General features: G+C 41.2%; 1 protein-coding gene across 4 annotated transcripts in view; it reads right to left on the minus strand.

Annotated features, from left to right (window-relative positions):
- The window catches only part of PTCH1 (patched 1), a 133,011-nt gene that overhangs the window by 57,856 nt on the left and 57,199 nt on the right, over window positions 1-17,956 (minus strand). The window lies entirely within an intron of this gene.

Below are 17,956 nucleotides of genomic sequence, written 5' to 3' on the forward strand. Positions count from 1 at the left end.
TCTTCCAGCCTTTCCCCCCTCCTAAATATAAGACTTCCATATGGAGAAGCTAAATCACTTTAAGAAGGCTTTCTATAGCGAGCAGACGGAGCATTTTTTTGTACAATTTCTTGCACTTGTATAAACAGTCTGGTTCTATAGCACATTTCACGATCAATGGCTTTTATGTATATACATCCATATGTAGAAAGAAAAAAGCTGGCACTGGAAAAACAATTTTTCTTTGCAACAATGTTACAAAAGCGGAGCTTGTAGGAGCCAGCGGAAAGTAACTGCAACTACTCTACAAATCGTTAGACTGTATTCACACTGGCATTTTTCTCTTTGACTTAATTTCCTTATTTTTACAGGAAAAAAACAAAAAAAAACAAAACCCTCTATTTTCTAATTGTTTTTGTAGATTTCATTTTGTTAGTTTTATGACAAGTGAAATCAGTTGGCTTCAGGTTGCCTTAAAGGGAATCTGTCAGCAGGTTTTTGCTACATCATCTGAGAGCAGCATAATGTAGGCAAAGAGGCCCTGAGTTCAACGATGTGTCACTTAGATTACTGGCTGCAGCCGTTCTGACACAGATAGGCTATGTCCGCACGCCGCGTTTTTCGGGTGCGTTTTTGCTCTAAAAACTGCATGAATCTCCTTCCCCAGCAAAGACTATGAGATTTCATTTTTGCTGTTCGCACAGTGCAGTTTATTTTAGCTGCGTTTTTGTGGTGACCACAAAAATGCAACATATCAATTCTTTTTGCATTTTTCATTGAATTGAATGGAGAAAAACGCAGCAAAACGCATTTTTTGATGCGTTTTTTTGGTGGGTGCATTTTTGTGCATTTTTTTGGGGCCAGAAACGCTGCATCTTTGTGGTCAGAAAAAAATGCAGCATGCGCACATAGCCTTAAAGATTTTATCTGTAGCAGTGCTGGGAGAGCTGTCTCTGCCCACACCAGGCTTTCAATGTACATTTCCATAAACAGAATCTGCTAATCACAGAAGGAAGCGGAATCTGACTGCAACTCAGGAGCTGCTGAGACCCACAAATGATAAAGATAAAAGGCTTAAACTAACATTCCAGGTAACCAAAAAAAGACTGAGATAACAGAGGCAGGGCTGAATTTTCTGTTTTAACTCTTGTAGCATGCTGTCTTCAGATTAAATTGCAGAAATCTGCTGACAGAGTCCCTTTAAAGAAATGGTAAATGACAGTGAATGTTAGAGCATAATAAAATGAGGCATAGTCACCCGACTACTGCAGGTGACTGAAGAATGCAATGTCATCAGTTCCTGTCCCAGCCCTGACCACTGGAATGGCCAGCGCTGATTACACTTGTGAGGGTGACAATGCCTTCTTTTATTAAGTTATAACATTACTGGAAGCTGGACAGCCCCTTTAAGGAGACCATATAATTAACATACATATTTCTACTCATCATTCGTCCAATAATTATTCCTTCTGACACCCCAGCATGTTAACTCGGCCGAGTTTGTTTGTGTTTTTCGATAGTGACGGTCTCCTATTGTGATAAAAGAGAGGGTATGTTGAAATGCCCCATGCCCGATCCTTCTTCTTCTCCACAACTGCTATTGAAGGAGAGCGCTAAGAGCCCACTTTACACATTATAGCTATGTTCAAACATATTTGCGTGGTGCGGATTTCAAATCTGGGTGAAAATCGCAACCAAATCTGCAACAAAATCCACAAATGACACATGCAGAATCTGTCTGCAGATTTGTCACTGATTTGGGCCAAATTGGCAGCAGAAAGTTTCCGCAAGATGTGAAAATGGCCTATCAAGTTGTGTTTATGGCATCATAACTACTTCTGTGGGCCCCATAAAGAGGTGTATTCCAGCGTTTCCATCCATCCACAAACTCAGAGTCTGTAAAGTTAAGGTGCTTTTTTTCCAGGTACATAATAAAAATAGTGCACCTATGATTTATTTTTATGCAGAAGGTGACCATGCTTATCATTGTACTTGTAATTTTCTTCATTTTTTTCTCACAGTAAATGCTGCTAATAAATTCAAGTCAGTATATTAGACTATATACATGTATCACTTACAATCTTTCTCATTCATTATACTTGATTTGTCTATAAAATCTTGGCTGTCATAATTTAATAAGTTGTGCATAAAAAATGAAAAGTGGTTTGGCCGCACATGCGATGCCACTTTAAGTGAATGGACTCCTACGGACTGGGTGATACATGCAGGGCTCTATTTCTCAATGAAAGATCCTCCTTCATATATGCATTCAAAAGTATTAATTGTCAATGAAAGACTGACTTTTGGGGTAAAAAAACAAAAACAAAAAAAAAAACAAAAACGCAATTTTGAAGAAATCCAACAGACATAATAAAAACTAAATTGATCAATACATAGGGAAGAAGTACATCATAAGTCTCCTTTAAAGGTGAGTAGGATTTCACACCCCAAACTATTTGTGCAAAGACTAGTCCAGCAATACCTTTACATGACCAAACCGTTCCTCTGTAATTGAAAAATCAGCATTTGAATTGATAAATGAGCTATTGTAGATATGCAGCCTCTGTCACTCCAGCTCTATTCTCAACCCAGCACCGTCACCTCCTGCTTGTCTGACAGCCTTTATGTTGTGAGACTTCAGGTAGGGGAGTAGTCGTCAGTCAGGGAGGTGGAGGCGTCACTGGGCGGGGAATAGAGCTGGAGTGACAGAGGGTTCAGATCAAAAATACTCATTTACATAGAAATTCAAATGCTGATTTCTCAGTAAAGGAAGAAAGGACTGGACATGTAAAGGTGTTGATGAACTTGTCTTTGAAAGGGCTACATGCACATATAAATAGTTTGCAGAGTGTGATTCCTGCTGATAGAATCCCTTTAAATATAAGATTATCGAAATACCTGGCCATAAACATTAAAGGGGTTGCCGGGGACTTTGCCATTGATGACCTATCCACAGCACAGCTCAAATGTTTAGTGGCCAAAGCTGAGTACTGCATTTTTGAATCAATAGGGGGCAGATGTCCAGCGTCTGGCCACACTATTCCATTGAAAATAACTGTGCTGGGCAGCTCTGCAATAGAGTAGCTCCTTCCAGTGGTGGCACTGAGAATAGTTGATCCGCAGGGGTGCCGAATGTCGCATATGAACGAGAAGGTGAGTATTTCTGCTCCTTCATAGCTGTCACAAGCTACGATATATCAAGTGATGCCGGATGTGCGTCACTTACGACGTGACCCAGCTGACATATCGCATGATATATCGTCTCGTGTGACGCCCGCATAAGTCACCACTTATAACTGTGCTATAAAATCTCTCACATGTACTGCAAGACTGATATATACCACTATATGGTCACCATATGGCGGTAATATCAGTCTTGACCTTTGTGTAGATTTATTTTCAGTAACAGCGCTGTCATCTGCTGAGGTTCCTGCACACCCATTGTTAAAGCGTGCTACCATAGTTGTTACCAGGTTAGAGGCCCATTCAGATGTTTGCCCCCACCCCGAGTTGAACCACTAGCTACGCCACTGAATATATATATATATATATATATATATATATATATATATATATATACGCAAACATAAAAGAAAGACTAACATGCCAGAGCTTTCAGGGAAGAAGACAAATAAGCAAGCAAAAAATAATTCTAAATATTTTTTGAGGTGTTTTGCATATCAGAATAGCCATTCCCATACCTGCCCAGTAGACACGTCACAGCAGTCTCATTGTACTGGGTCCTACTCCTTCATCGTTTAAAAAACACATATACAGTTAGGTCCAGAAATATTTGGACAGTGACACAAGTTTTGTTATTTTAGCTGTTTACAAAAACATGTTCAGAAATACAATTATATATATAATATGGGCTGAAAGTGCACACTCCCAGCTGCAATATGAGAGTTTTCACATCCAATTGAGGTGAAGCAGAACATCCTGAGGCTGAAAAAAAAGAAAAAATCCATCAGAGAGATAGCAGACATGCTTGGAGTAGCAAAATCAACAGTCGGGTACATTCTGAGAAAAAAGGAATTGACTGGTGAGCTTGGGAACTCAAAAAGGCCTGGGCGTCCACGGATGACAACAGTGGTGGATGATCGCCGCATACTTTCTTTGGTGAAGAAGAACCCGTTCACAACATCAACTGAAGTCCAGAACACTCTCAGTGAAGTAGGTGTATCTGTCTCTAAGTCAACAGTAAAGAGAAGACTCCATGAAAGTAAATACAAAGGGTTCACATCTAGATGCAAACCATTCATCAATTCCAAAAATAGACAGGCCAGAGTTAAATTTGCTGAAAAACACCTCATGAAGCCAGCTCAGTTCTGGAAAAGTATTCTATGGACAGATGAGACAAAGATCAACCTGTACCAGAATGATGGGAAGAAAAAAGTTTGGAGAAGAAAGGGAACGGCACATGATCCAAGGCACACCACATCCTCTGTGAAACATGGTGGAGGCAACGTGATGGCATGGGCATGCATGGCTTTCAATGGCACTGGGTCACTTGTGTTTATTGATGATATAACAGCAGACAAGAGTAGCCGGATGAATTCTGAAGTGTACCGGGATATACTTTCAGCCCAGATTCAGCCAAATGCCGCAAAGTTGATCGGACGGCGCTTCATAGTACAGATGGACAATGACCCCAAGCATACAGCCAAAGCTACCCAGGAGTTCATGAGTGCAAAAAAGTGGAACATTCTGCAATGGCCAAGTCAATCACCAGATCTTAACCCAATTGAGCATGCATTTCACTTGCTCAAATCCAGACTTAAGACGGAAAGACCCACAAACAAGCAAGACCTGAAGGCTGCGGCTGTAAAGGCCTGGCAAAGCATTAAGAAGGAGGAAACCCAGCGTTTGGTGATGTCCATGGGTTTCAGACTTAAGGCAGTGATTGCCTCCAAAGGATTCGCAACAAAATATTGAAAATAAAAATATTTTGTTTGGGTTTGGTTTATTTGTCCAATTACTTTTGACCTCCTAAAATGTGGAGTGTTTGTAAAGAAATGTGTACAATTCCTACAATTTCTATCAGATATTTTTGTTCAAACCTTCAAATTAAACGTTACAATCTGCACTTGAATTCTGTTGTAGAGGTTTCATTTCAAATCCAATGTGGTGGCATGCAGAGCCCAACTCGCGAAAATTGTGTCACTGTCCAAATATTTCTGGACCTAACTGTAGTTCATCAATATTAAGCTCCCAGACGACTAGTTTAGACAAACACTCAGGATGACTTGCCGATTTTATCATAACTGGCCAATGTTTTATAGTACAGCAGTATATGGTGGTCTTCAAACCCTCCCTCAACTGCAGATGTTTGGGTACAAAGGGTTCATCAAACCCAGTGCTTTGAAACAGTGAAACCTAAACTGCTGCCACTGAAATTGTGCTGCTTATTTCTATCCCCCCATTAGAATAAATGTTCAGCCAAGTATATTTAAAGGGAATCTGTCACCTGTTTTTGCTATGCCATCTGAGAGCAGCATAATGTAGAGACAGAGACCCTGATTCCAGCCATGTGTCACTTACTGAGCTGTTTGCTGTCATTTTGATAAAATCAATGTTTTATCTGCTGCAGATCTAGCAGTTATTTGAATGTGGAGCTTTATATCCCCGCCCACAACAATTATTGGCAGCTTTTTGTCCACGTAAAGTGTAGATAGAAAGCTGCAATCAGTGGTGGGGGTGGGGTCATGCAGCGCTCATGAATATGCGTGACTACCTGGCAGGAGGCCAAGTAGTCCTCGAATGATAATTTCCTGCTGAATAAACAGTGATTTTATCAAAACTACACTAAAACAGCCCAGTAAGTGTCACATCACTGGAATCAGGAACTCTGCCTCTACATTATGCTGCTCTTGGGTTAGGTGGTAAAAACAGGGTGACAGATTCCCTTTAATTATGGTCGAGCTGACTAAAATAGGTGATGGTTAAAAAATATTCATGGTTATGGACAGCAGTCAAGGTTTGTTTGTTTTTTACCCATGAATGATTATGTAGATAAACTGTATAGGAACATTTTTAATTACGTAGGTGCCTATAATAGCTATAAGAGTGTATTCACACTGCACTCAAGTTAAAGAAATTGAATAAAATGATGCTGACTGGCAAAACTGCATCAAAATGTTGTTTTGGGGGTTTTTTAACAGTTGCGTCTCTTTTATAAATGTAAGGATCCCAGGCATATGAAAACATATTCTCCTACACCAATAATTTATGAGGTTCTGCAGCAGCACTTTTACCTGGCTGGTAGGCTTATATCCAGGTACAATGCTGAAATCCCACCTGCCCCACGACAGTTTGCACAACATCTGCCATTCAGGAGGCCCTCATAAACATTGGACTGTCAGTAGTTTCCGCTGCACGGCCATGTATTTAGTGTTGTGACCGTGGTTTATAGTAACTGATGAGTTTCATCTTGAAAAAAAAAAAATGAAGCAGAGTTCCACAACCTGCTTGATAAACTTTATTAGATTTTTGTAGAACTGTTTAGGAATGGACTGATTCCAATTAGGTGCAAACAAACAGATGCAAACTGCTATATGGACAAACAAGCAGTAGGTAGGGGCGTAACAATCGCACAAATGCGACTGGGCCCGGCAGGATAGGGGCCCGGCGCCCACGCTGCAGGGAAGCAGCCGGCTCCGCTCAGTGAGAGAGGAGACCACTATTCTTGTACTAGTTTTAATACAAGTGGCCGGGCAGTGCTTGGCTCCGCCCCCCTCCAACCTCTTCCTGTCTGTGACCTCGGGCTGCTACCCCTGCCATGTCACCGTCTTCTATAGTGTGTGGAGTGTGGTACTGCTGCCATCGTGAGCTGCAGGGAACCTAATGGTCAGTGTAGCCCCTTCCTCTCCCTCCCTCTTGTCACTAGAAGCAGTTGTGACTGAGAGCAGAGGCAGAGGGAGGAGGACATGGCAGTTGTAGCAGCAAAACCTGTGACAGGGGCAGCGAAGCTCCCAGTCCTGTTCTGTGTTGTGTCCTCTATTTCCTGGTGATCAGAGACTGACCTCTGTATAGGTAAGTATATGTAATAGTGTGTGTGCACTATATGGTGTATAACAGTGTGCATGTGGGTAGTATATAGTGTATATCAGTGTATATATGGGTAGTATATAGTGTATATCAGGGCGTATGTGGGTAGTATATAGTGTATATCAGTGTATATGGGTAGTATATACTGTATATCAGTGTGTATGTAGGTAGTATATAGTGTACCGCAGGGCGTATGTAGGTAGTATATAGTGTATGAGTGTGCATGTGGGTAGTATATAGTTTATAGAAGTTGGCATATAATGTATATAATAGTTTTTATTGTATATAAGTGTGCTTTTCCATGCTCTGCTATACATCTTTTCCTCAGCACCCAGCTTTTCCATGCTCTGCTATACATCTTTCCCTCAGCATCCAGCTTTTTCATGCTTTGATGGGTGCTGAGGTAAAGATGTATAGCAGAGCATGGGAAAGCTGTGTGCTGAGGGAAAGATGTACAGCAGAGTATGGAGAAGTTGGGTGCTGAGGGAAAGATATATAGCAAAGCATGGGAAAGCAGGGTGCCGAGGACAAGATGGCTATTAGAACATAGAAAAGCTGGATGCTGATAGAAAGAGGTATTGCAGAGCATGGGAAAGCTAGGTGCTGAGAGAGCTGAGTATCGGCATCATTACTCGTACCCTGAGTGCCGGTGCAATTATCATGTACCTCGAGTGTCGGTGTATGGGGGCTCAGGTACAAATGTTGTACCAGTGCCCATCGAACTTCAGTATCGCCACTGCCAGTAGATCTACATTAGGTCTGTTCTACACCAGTGAGGCCTACAGGACTGTCATTTTTCCTGACATACAGCATTTTTATTTCCTCTCCCTGTACAGTCCATGTGTTTTCTCTTGTAGCATACACAAGACACGGTAGACTCCAGTCAGTCCCTATTACTGGGCATTTAAGACCATGCAGCTCCATATGATACTGAGAAACATATGAATTGATGTCAAGCTAACATTTTGTACCATATGGATGAAGACGGCGTTTGTGACAAGCTGTTGAAGTCTTTAAGGCACACCTGTTACAACAAAGTATTCACTTTACTCATTACGCTAATAATTCAGCATGTAAAAAGCCCATCATCGACACTCGCTGTCAAAGCAAAAAGAAAACACAAACTGTAAATGTATCTAAAGAATGGAAGTAAAATATATCTTTGTACCGTGTACCTCTAAAGAATGGATACTCTCAGTAATAAACCTCTCATATGTGACAAACAAGAAATATCTAGGCAAAACAGCTTGTCGGCTCCTAAGATCTGGATAGTTTGGAAAATATGTAAGATAAAAAAACTATACTTTGATAACCAAATTGCCAAATGATAATGATAAATCAACACATTAATTACCTTGTCCTGTGAAACGCCCGTAGAGGCAATTAAGGGTACTTTCACACTTGCGTTAATTACCTTCCTTCACAATCCGCCCTTTTGGAAAACAGCGGAATCGGTTAACGGATTTCGCTGTTTCCCATAGACTTGTATGGATGACGGATTGTGCCAAAAGTACCTGCATTGCTTCCGCTGGCCGACCCTGTATGTAACGTTTTTTGAGCACCGGAATCCTCCATTTTTCACTGCGCCGATGCAAAAGTTTGGGTACCCTGAATGATTAATACCTAGTAGCTCCCCCTTCGGCAACTACTACTCACAGCTTGTAAATGCTTTTTGTAACCAGCCAAGAGTCTTTCAATTCGTGTTTGAGGGATTATCATCAATTCCTTGGAAAAGTCTTCCAGTTCTGTGAGATATCTGGGTCATTTTGCATGCACTGCTCTTATGAGGTCTAACCACAGATTTTCAATGATGTCAGGGGACTGTGAGGGCCATTGTAAAACCTTTAACTTGCACATTTAGAGGTTTTCTATTGTGGATTTTGATGTGTGGTTAGGATCATTTTCCATATGTAGAAGCCATCCTCTTTTCAACTTTAGCTTTTTTCCACACACGATGTTATGTTTGCATCAAGAATTTGTTGAAATTTCATTGAATTCATTCTTTCCTCTACCCGTGAAATGTTCCCTGTGAAATTCGCTGCAACACAACGCCAAAGCATGATTGATCCAACCCCATGCTTAATGGTTGTCGAGATATTCTTTTCTGAAATTCTGTGCCCTCTTTCTTCACACATACCTTTGATCATTGTGGCCAAAGAGTTCTATTTTAACCTCATCAGTCCACAGGACTTGTTTCCAAAATACATCAGACTTGTTTAGATGTTTTTAAATACTTCTGAACCTGAATTTTATGATGAGGACGCAGGAGAGGTATTCTACTCATAACTCTTCCATGAAGGCCGTATTTGTGCAGGCGTCTCTGAACAGTAGAACAATGTACTACAACTCCAGAGTCTGCTAAATCTTCCTGGAGGTCTTTTGCAGGTATGCGGAAAATTTGCTTGAAAAGAGGATGGCTTCTCAAATGGATAATGATCCTAAACACAAGTAAAAAAAAAAAGGCGCAAGCTGAATATTTTACAGTGGCCCTCACAGTCCCCTGATCTGATCATCATTGAAAATCTGTGGCTAGAGCTCAAAAGAGCAGTGTATGCAAAACGCCCAAAGAATCTCACAGAACTGGAAAACTTTTCCAAGGAAGAATGGATGATTGCTCAATCAAGAATTGAAAGGCATGTGGGTAGAAAGAGACCCTGATTCCAATGATGTATCACTTAGTTTTAGTGGGTGCAGCAGTCATGACACAATCAGAGTTCTTAGTTGTAGCATGTAGCAGTGCTCAGAGAGCTAACCACGCCCACACCACAGCTTTCTGTGTATATTGTCAATTGATAGTAAGCAGCAAATCAGTGCTGGGGCTTTGCTGGGGCTTTGCTGGATCAGGTCTCATGCAGGACCAAGTCCAGGAAATGTTAATTCCCTGGTGATAAAACACTCACTGTATTGATACAACAGCACACAGCCTAAAGCGGGCTTTACACGCAGCGATATCGCAAGCGATATTGCTAGCGAGCGTACCCACCCTCGTCGGTTGTGCGTCACGGGCAAATCGCTGCCCGTGGCGCACAACATAGCTAACACCCATCACACTACTTACCTGCCTAGCGAAGTCGCTGTGGCCGGCGAACCGCCTCCTTTCTAAGGGGGAGGTTCGTGCAGCGTCACAGCAGCATCACTAAGCGGCCGCCCAATAGAAGCGGAGGGGCGGAGATGAGCGGGGCGAACATCCCGCCCACCTCCTTCCTTCCTCATTGCCTGCGGCCGCAGGTACGATGTTGTTCCTTGTTTCTGCGGTGTCACACATAGCGATGTGTGCTGCTGCAGGAACGACAAACAACCTGCGTCCTGCAACAGCAACGATAATCGGGATAGGAACGACTGGACAACGATCAACGATATGGTGAGTATTTTTGATCGTTAAAGGTCGTTCCTGCCCCGCTTAATAAGTGACACATCCATGAAATTAGTGTCTCAGCCCCTACCTAAGGCTGTCCTCAGATTACATAGCAAAAACCTGCTGACAAATTCCCTATAAGAATAGATGGAATATTGAAAACTTTAGAGGTCATTTGTGGCTAAACAATGTTTTATTAGCCAGCGATCAGGACATTCGTGCACAACAGAACAACCCAATAATTTAGGCATCAGTGGTAAATTGGTAAACAAATTGGCTAGTGGACAAGGAAAAAATATACAAGTGTTCATGTTAATGTCGTCATTAGAGATGAGCGGTTCCGCTGAGGCAAACGAGTATAGCTCCACAGGCTCGAGCTCGTCCCAAACCCCAGATCAAGTCACTGATTGGCAGTTTGAGTCTCCGCCCATATACCCCCAGTGTGCGCCGATCAAAAACTGCAAGCGGCTCACACAAGGCTGAGCGCCGAGCGTCCCCGAGCACAGCTTTGCTCTTGCGAGTTCTGTTCTCATGTAAAGCATCCGAACCCCGATTTTTCGGTTAGAAAACCGAACCTCAGGTTCGTTCATCTCTAGTCATTACCTGCACATATATTACCCAAACCTAGCAGGCGTCAGAATACACCATATTGTTAATCAGACAAACAAAACTACAAAAGAAAGCAATCTCATTTGCAAAGCATGCAAAAAAAGCAAAAACTGTCAAAACTAGAAATGCAGAAAACAAATGAATAAACCATAAATATAGTAAAAGCAATAAAGAGACCTCTCCATTCATTTTCAAGATTTCTAACCAGCTGCCTGTTATGCCATCTGTTGTTACCTAAAAGGTTTACTATGGAAAATCCTTGCAGTGAAGCAGAACTGCTCTCACTGTCAGAGACAATCAGGTCAGGTCAGCGCTCCCCCAGCATGAAACTGCTGCCTGTCATAGCCCTCCCTGTCTCCATATTTCTTACATGCCCACCAGTTCCAAACACAACATTGGACCTGTCATGCAGCCTATTTTTCACTGGATACTTAAATGGTTCATTCAGAAATCTCAACAGACAGCACTGCAAACAAGGAGCTCACTGTCAACTCCGCTTAGCAACCTAGCACATGCAGAATAATTATACCACCTTTACAGCGCCGGCCCTCCATCATGTATTGCTGCCATTGATTAGCCGCATACAAACAAACCCAAAACAGTTTATTTATACTTGAGTGGAATAATAAATGGTCATGTGTCACAAAAAGATGCAAAAAACAAGAAAAAAAAATTCATACACACACGTATTACCGTGTATATATATATATATATATATATATATATATATATATATATACACATATACATATACACATATATATATATATATATATATATATATATATATATATATATATACATACATACACATATTATATATATATATATATATATACATATATATTAAATTATGTGTGTATATATATATGTATATATACACATATATATATATATATATATAGATATATATTTTATATGTATATACACACACACACACACACAGTATAATATATTATTATTCCACTCAAACATAGAGATATATATATTTATACACACACACAATATAATATATATATATATATATATTTATATATATATAAAATATATCTCGATTGAATATGTCATCTTTTTCTGTACGGTATTGCATAATGTTAACCCCTCGTCTCTTGTCCTGACTTATATGTATATATACACAATATAATATAATATATTATATATATTATATTATTATTCTACTCAAACATATATATATATATATTATATATATATATATATATATATATATATATACACACAATATAATATATATGTGTATATATATTATATATATATATATATATATATATATATTGATTGAATATGTCATCTTTTTCTGTACGGTATTGCATGATGTTAACCCCTCGTCTCTTGTCCTGACTTGTGGAGGGCTGACATCACTCCATGGCTCGGAGCACGGTTCATTATGCTCCCGGCCCTCCTTTCATTGGCTTTCCACTTGAGGCCGCATGGGGCAAAACACAAAGGAATCCCCCAGCTTCACACAGGCTCCCCGGCATCATCCTGCGCTGATTTATACCCAATCCTGCTCTTCCGCTGCATCTGTGCAGAGAAACACACAGCACTGGGGGCCACTTTCTTGATTTTTGTTGCGATCAGGATTAGCTGGATTAGGGTTTGATTCATAAGGACCCCCTGCGGCCGTGAGGAAGTTTCATCACAAGGTCACTGTGGTGTGAAGTATATTCTGTCAACACCACCACTACTGGCACACACAAAAAAAGAGAGAAGAAACTGACAGGAGCATAACAAAGAAAACGCAACGTCTCGGCCTTACAAGGTGGCTTCTGTTTCGAAAATAAAGTGACGGTTTTGTGGAAATAGCCACCCAGGTACATTTTAATTTCTTAAGAATGCTGCGGTTGCCGAGTCTGGAGGGGCCAGGGGAGTCAGTATACTAAACCGCACACAAAAACCACTTTTCTTGGCTCCGGTTCCAAATTCAGCCAGACGGCTACAAAAGTGCGACACTGACAAGTTACTATTACATTTACTCTGTCACGTTTGACTGGCGGCATCTACCTCCACCTACAAGAAGGCCATACATGTGGCATTAGAAACCACAGCGTTTTTGGACGACGGGGAGAAGAAACCTGCCTGTGTAGCCCGCTGCCTCCATCCCAGCCTTATCGGCTAGGTTCTGCTTTTCTATTCTGCACTTGCATTCACCAACAAGAGAAAAGGGTGTAGGCAAAGGAGGCTTTGACCTGCAGCGGTAACACAATACTTTCGCACAACCCTGCCGACCCCTGACATAAATTTTACACCGCAGCTGGCATTTACACATTTAGCATTACCATATGTATAGCCTACTCTGTGCTAATTATGCTAATCACCTGTCTAACTCTCTGCTGCGAAAAATGGTTGTATTTAGCAGTCCACTGCCTACCAATGCGGCTTACTGTGTGGCTGAAATGTACATTCAGACGGCCTTGAATGGCAAGATTTTTCCACGTTGCTGGCTTCATTCAGGCCACAGAAAAATGTATTCAAGTCAACTGGTTTCGGTCCGCAACAAAAGTTACGATAGAAAAGTGAGTGTGTTCGTGCCCTAACACTCAAGGTCTGCTTGCAAGCAAAATGATAAATCAATTGGTGTGGGAAACAAAGAGAGAGGCACTTCTTACAGGGCCTGTGAAACTGTTGCACATATTCTACGTCATAGCGCGTAGTACGTATGCACAAGGCCGGGCAGCACTAATATTAACAAGTACCCTCTGTGTCACAGTGTTGACACTTCCCATTCTTAAAAACTATATAAGTTTATTCCTATAAACTCATGCCTATCCCATTCACAGAAAGCTCTTTGTGTACATATCTGTTCTGCTTTACATGCCATTAATGTATTTTTAATGGGCATTTCCTGTTTATTATCATTCTGCCAGCACCATAGGTGCCGAATGTTCCCTTTCCTCACTTCCCAGCATGGATCATCATCCTGCCCTAAACTAAAAGCCTGCCTCTTGTTATTCCTGCAATCTGTCTCCATCACTTTGCTGCCAGAGACTAATGTGAGAAGAGACAGTGAGTAACAAGTTATACAGAAGAGCGACACCTAGTGGCCAGACATCGCAAGTGTGCTGTGTCTTTAGCACATACATCCCCAAAAATAGGTGAATTTGATTAACAAATTGTGTTCGCAATCCCCCTAAAAACAGATATGACACATGAGAATACCAGACGCTTCAATGGGGTCTTACCAACTTTGTTACACCCCCTTACTGGCCTACTGATAGCATGTTCAGTTTTCCTAAATAGTAGTACTGAAAATTACCCAGAAAATGCTATATAAAATATTTTGGATTAGTGGACATCCCGCCTTTTACATCTAAGATATGCCACATATATGCCTAGCATATAACTACAGAGAATAACACATTTCTATTCATACCCCAATGCAGAAAACCACTGGGAGTTTTGACCTCCTAAATGCTAGTACTCTTTCAGGGACAATTAACCAATGCAAGCTGGCAATTTAATTTCCAATACTTGATTGTGGGACTTTTTAATTAAAAAATAATACCTTATAAAAACATACACTGTGTGCAGAATTATTAGGCAAATGAGTATTTTGATCACATGATACTTTTTATACATGTTGTCCTACTTCGAGCTGTATAGGCTGAGAGCCAACTAACAATTAAGTAAATCAGGTGATGTGCATCTCTGTAATGAGGAGGGGTGTGGTGTAATGACATCAACACCGTATATAAGGTGTGCTTAATTATTAGGCAACTTCCTTTCCTTTGGCAAAATGGGTCAGAAGAGAGATTTGACGGACTCTGAAAAGTCCAAAATTGTGAGAGGTCTTGCAGAGGGATGCAGCAGTCTTGAAATTGCTAAAATTTTGAAGCGTGATCACCGAACAATCAAGCGTTTCATGGCAAATAGCCAACAGGGTCGCAAGAAGCGTGTTGGGCAAAAAAGGTGTAAAATAACTGCCCATGAATTGAGAAAAATCAAGCGTGAAGCTGCCAAGATGCCGTTTGCCACTAGTTTGGCCATATTTCAGAGCTGCAACGTTACTGGAGTATCAAAAAGCACAAGGTGTGCCATACTCAGGGAATGGCCAAGGTAAGGAAGGCTGAAAAACGACCACCTTTGAACAAGAAACATAAGATAAAACGTCAAGACTGGGCCAAGAAATATCTTAAGACTGATTCTTCAAAGGTTTTATGGACTGATGAAATGAGAGTGACTCTTTATGGGCCAGAGAGATGGGCCAGAGGCTAGATCAGTAAAGGGCAGAGAGCTCCTCTCCGACTCAGACGCCAGCAAGGTGGAGGTGGGGTACTGGTATGGGCTGGTATCATCAAAGATTAACTTGTGGGACCCTTTCGGGTTGAGGATGGAGTGAAGCTCAACTCCCAGACCTACTGCCAGTTTCTGGAAGACAACTTCTTCAAGAAGGTACAGGAAGAAGTCGGTATTGTTCAAAAAACATGATTTTCATGCAGGACAATGCTCCAGCACATGCATCCAACTACTCCACAGTGTGGCTGGCCAGTAAAGGTCTAAAAGATGAAAAAATAATGTCATGGCCCCCTTGTTCACCTGATCTGAACCCCATAGAGAACCTGTGATCCCTCATAAAATGTAAGATCTACAGGGAGGGAAAACAGTACACCTCTCGGAACAGTGTCTGGGAGGCTGTGGTGGCTGCTGCACGCAATGTTGATCGTAAACAGATCAAGCAACTGACAGAATCTATGGATGGTAGGCTGTTGAGTGTCATCATAAAGAAAGGTGGCTATATTGGTCACTAATTTTTGAGGGTTTTGTTTTTGCATGTCAGAAATGTTTATTTCTAAATTTTGTGCAGTTATATTGGTTTACCTGGTGAAAATAAACAAGTGAGATGGGAATATATTTGGTTTTTATTAAGTTGCCTAATAATTCTGCACAGTAATAGTTACCTGCACAAACAGATATCCTCCTAAGATAGCCAAATCTAAATAAAAAAACCACTCCAACTTCCAAAAATATTAAGCTTTGATATTAATGAGTCTTTTGGGTTGATTGAGAACATAGTTGTTGATCAATAATAAAAAAAATCCTCTAAAATACAACTCACCTAATAAATCTGCACACGGTGTATAGGAGATAGTTGCTTTTCCTGGCTTACCAATACAGACCCAATGGAATATACCAATTATCCAACATATTATCCTGAGCCTTCAACGTCATACTTTTCAAGACATCCTTTCCTGCATGGGTGACTTGTTCAGACTATGAGTAAACGAAGGGGAAAAAAAAGGACTGTGAACAAAGCCTTGTGCTAACTCCTGAGATACCTCCACGCTCTCTGAAAATGAAGCGGTGATGACAGGCAGCACTGACATAGCACAAATCAGGCCCGGGTACGGTATCCAACTTGCTGTCCAGATAAAGTGGCTCACCTCCCTTTTCACACTTAACACTGCAGTGTTCTTTACAAGCCCAAGCCTTGACTTGGCTTCATATCCCATAACTTCCTTTCCATCTGTTCTCCCATGTTCTTCCAGGACTTGTATCTGCTTGTAATAAATATGAGGTGTTAGATTTAAACGCTTTAACGGTTATTTTTCATTTTCTCCCTTGTGTGATTTGCGCAGTTTATGTTTGTATATCGGCCTATGCTTTCTGTCCCCAAAATAAGGATTTTGGGGAAATAAACCAAAAAGCGCCAAAAAGACTTATAAAGAAGGAAACAATGTTGAAGAGTTTATTGATCACGCCAAATGCTTGTGTGTGGCACGGATTTCCACAGTACCCACAATACAAAATAGCAATTACTGTAATATAACATACGCACGTATACATTTCCACACATCCTTCCAGTTACACAGCACTATGGTGCCAAGCCAAGCAATGATATCCAAGCAGCATTTTCTAGCACAGTATCTCAGCGTTTCAGATGCTAGTTCCTGCCTGTCCAAGATATTAATTCATCTGTGCTCTCATACTGGAGCGCATAAGAAAAACCCATCTGTGCAGCCAAAACACAAATAACACTACAACTACTGTGCTGTGAGCACAGGCATTTTTCCCTCCTCTCCCCCTCCTTAAAGGAAAAAAATGGACCACCCTGCTCTTATGGCAGAGAGCACTGTTTACATTGCAATCCTTGACTGTGTAATACTTCTGGCATTTTGGTCAGGATTCCTGAGCTGGGGGCCAGAAGCCCTGAAGCAATGATTGCAGAAAGAAAAGGAAGAAAGGAAGAAAACTTGTATTAGTACATATATGTTTTCCTATTGCTTGTGCTCACAGTGAGGGCATGACTAACACATGCATACATACTATCAATGAAGGGGCCTATGAGTACAGCCTGACCTAAGGAAGAGCGGATGAGTTCTGGGGAGGGGAACGGGAGAATAAAAAAGTCACCTTGTTTAGCCTTTGGATTGAGGGAAATTATTCCAGGAAATATCACATAGCCCACATTTGTTCTCCTATTTCACTACTAGAATTTGCTGTATCCAGCTCATTATTAGCACGGTCATTAATGTACCCCATAATAAATCAGAGTCTTGTTACAAACTCATTTTAATGGAGCGTCTAGTAAAAACCATACACATTTTAAGCAAAATGAACTGCAAAGTCCAATACAATGTGATTAAAATACCAAATACGACGTCCTTTGAGGTCAACGTTGGAAAAGGGAGAATTGATCTGCAGAATTGTGGTCCATCAGCCTGGTCACTAATCTGTGGTGTGCGAATCTCTTCACCTCCTGGCATTCTCGGCATTTCTGGCGTAACGTCATCATCGCGGCAAGAGGCACACACAATGTCGCGCAAGCCTGGCCATTCAAAAGGAGAGCCAGGAATGCTGGGAGGTAAGGAGATTCACAGGCTCCCATCCAGCTTGGTCGATGGACCGAAATCCTGCAAATCGATTCTTCTACCTAGTCAACATCCTAGATTTCTGTTTCACCTTTATTGGTTATGCCCGCCTTCGTAAATGGGGATTGTCAGATAGTGC

The sequence above is a fragment of the Anomaloglossus baeobatrachus genome, chromosome 1, assembly GCF_048569485.1.
Source record: "Anomaloglossus baeobatrachus isolate aAnoBae1 chromosome 1, aAnoBae1.hap1, whole genome shotgun sequence".
NCBI classification, from domain to species: domain Eukaryota; kingdom Metazoa; phylum Chordata; class Amphibia; order Anura; family Aromobatidae; genus Anomaloglossus; species Anomaloglossus baeobatrachus.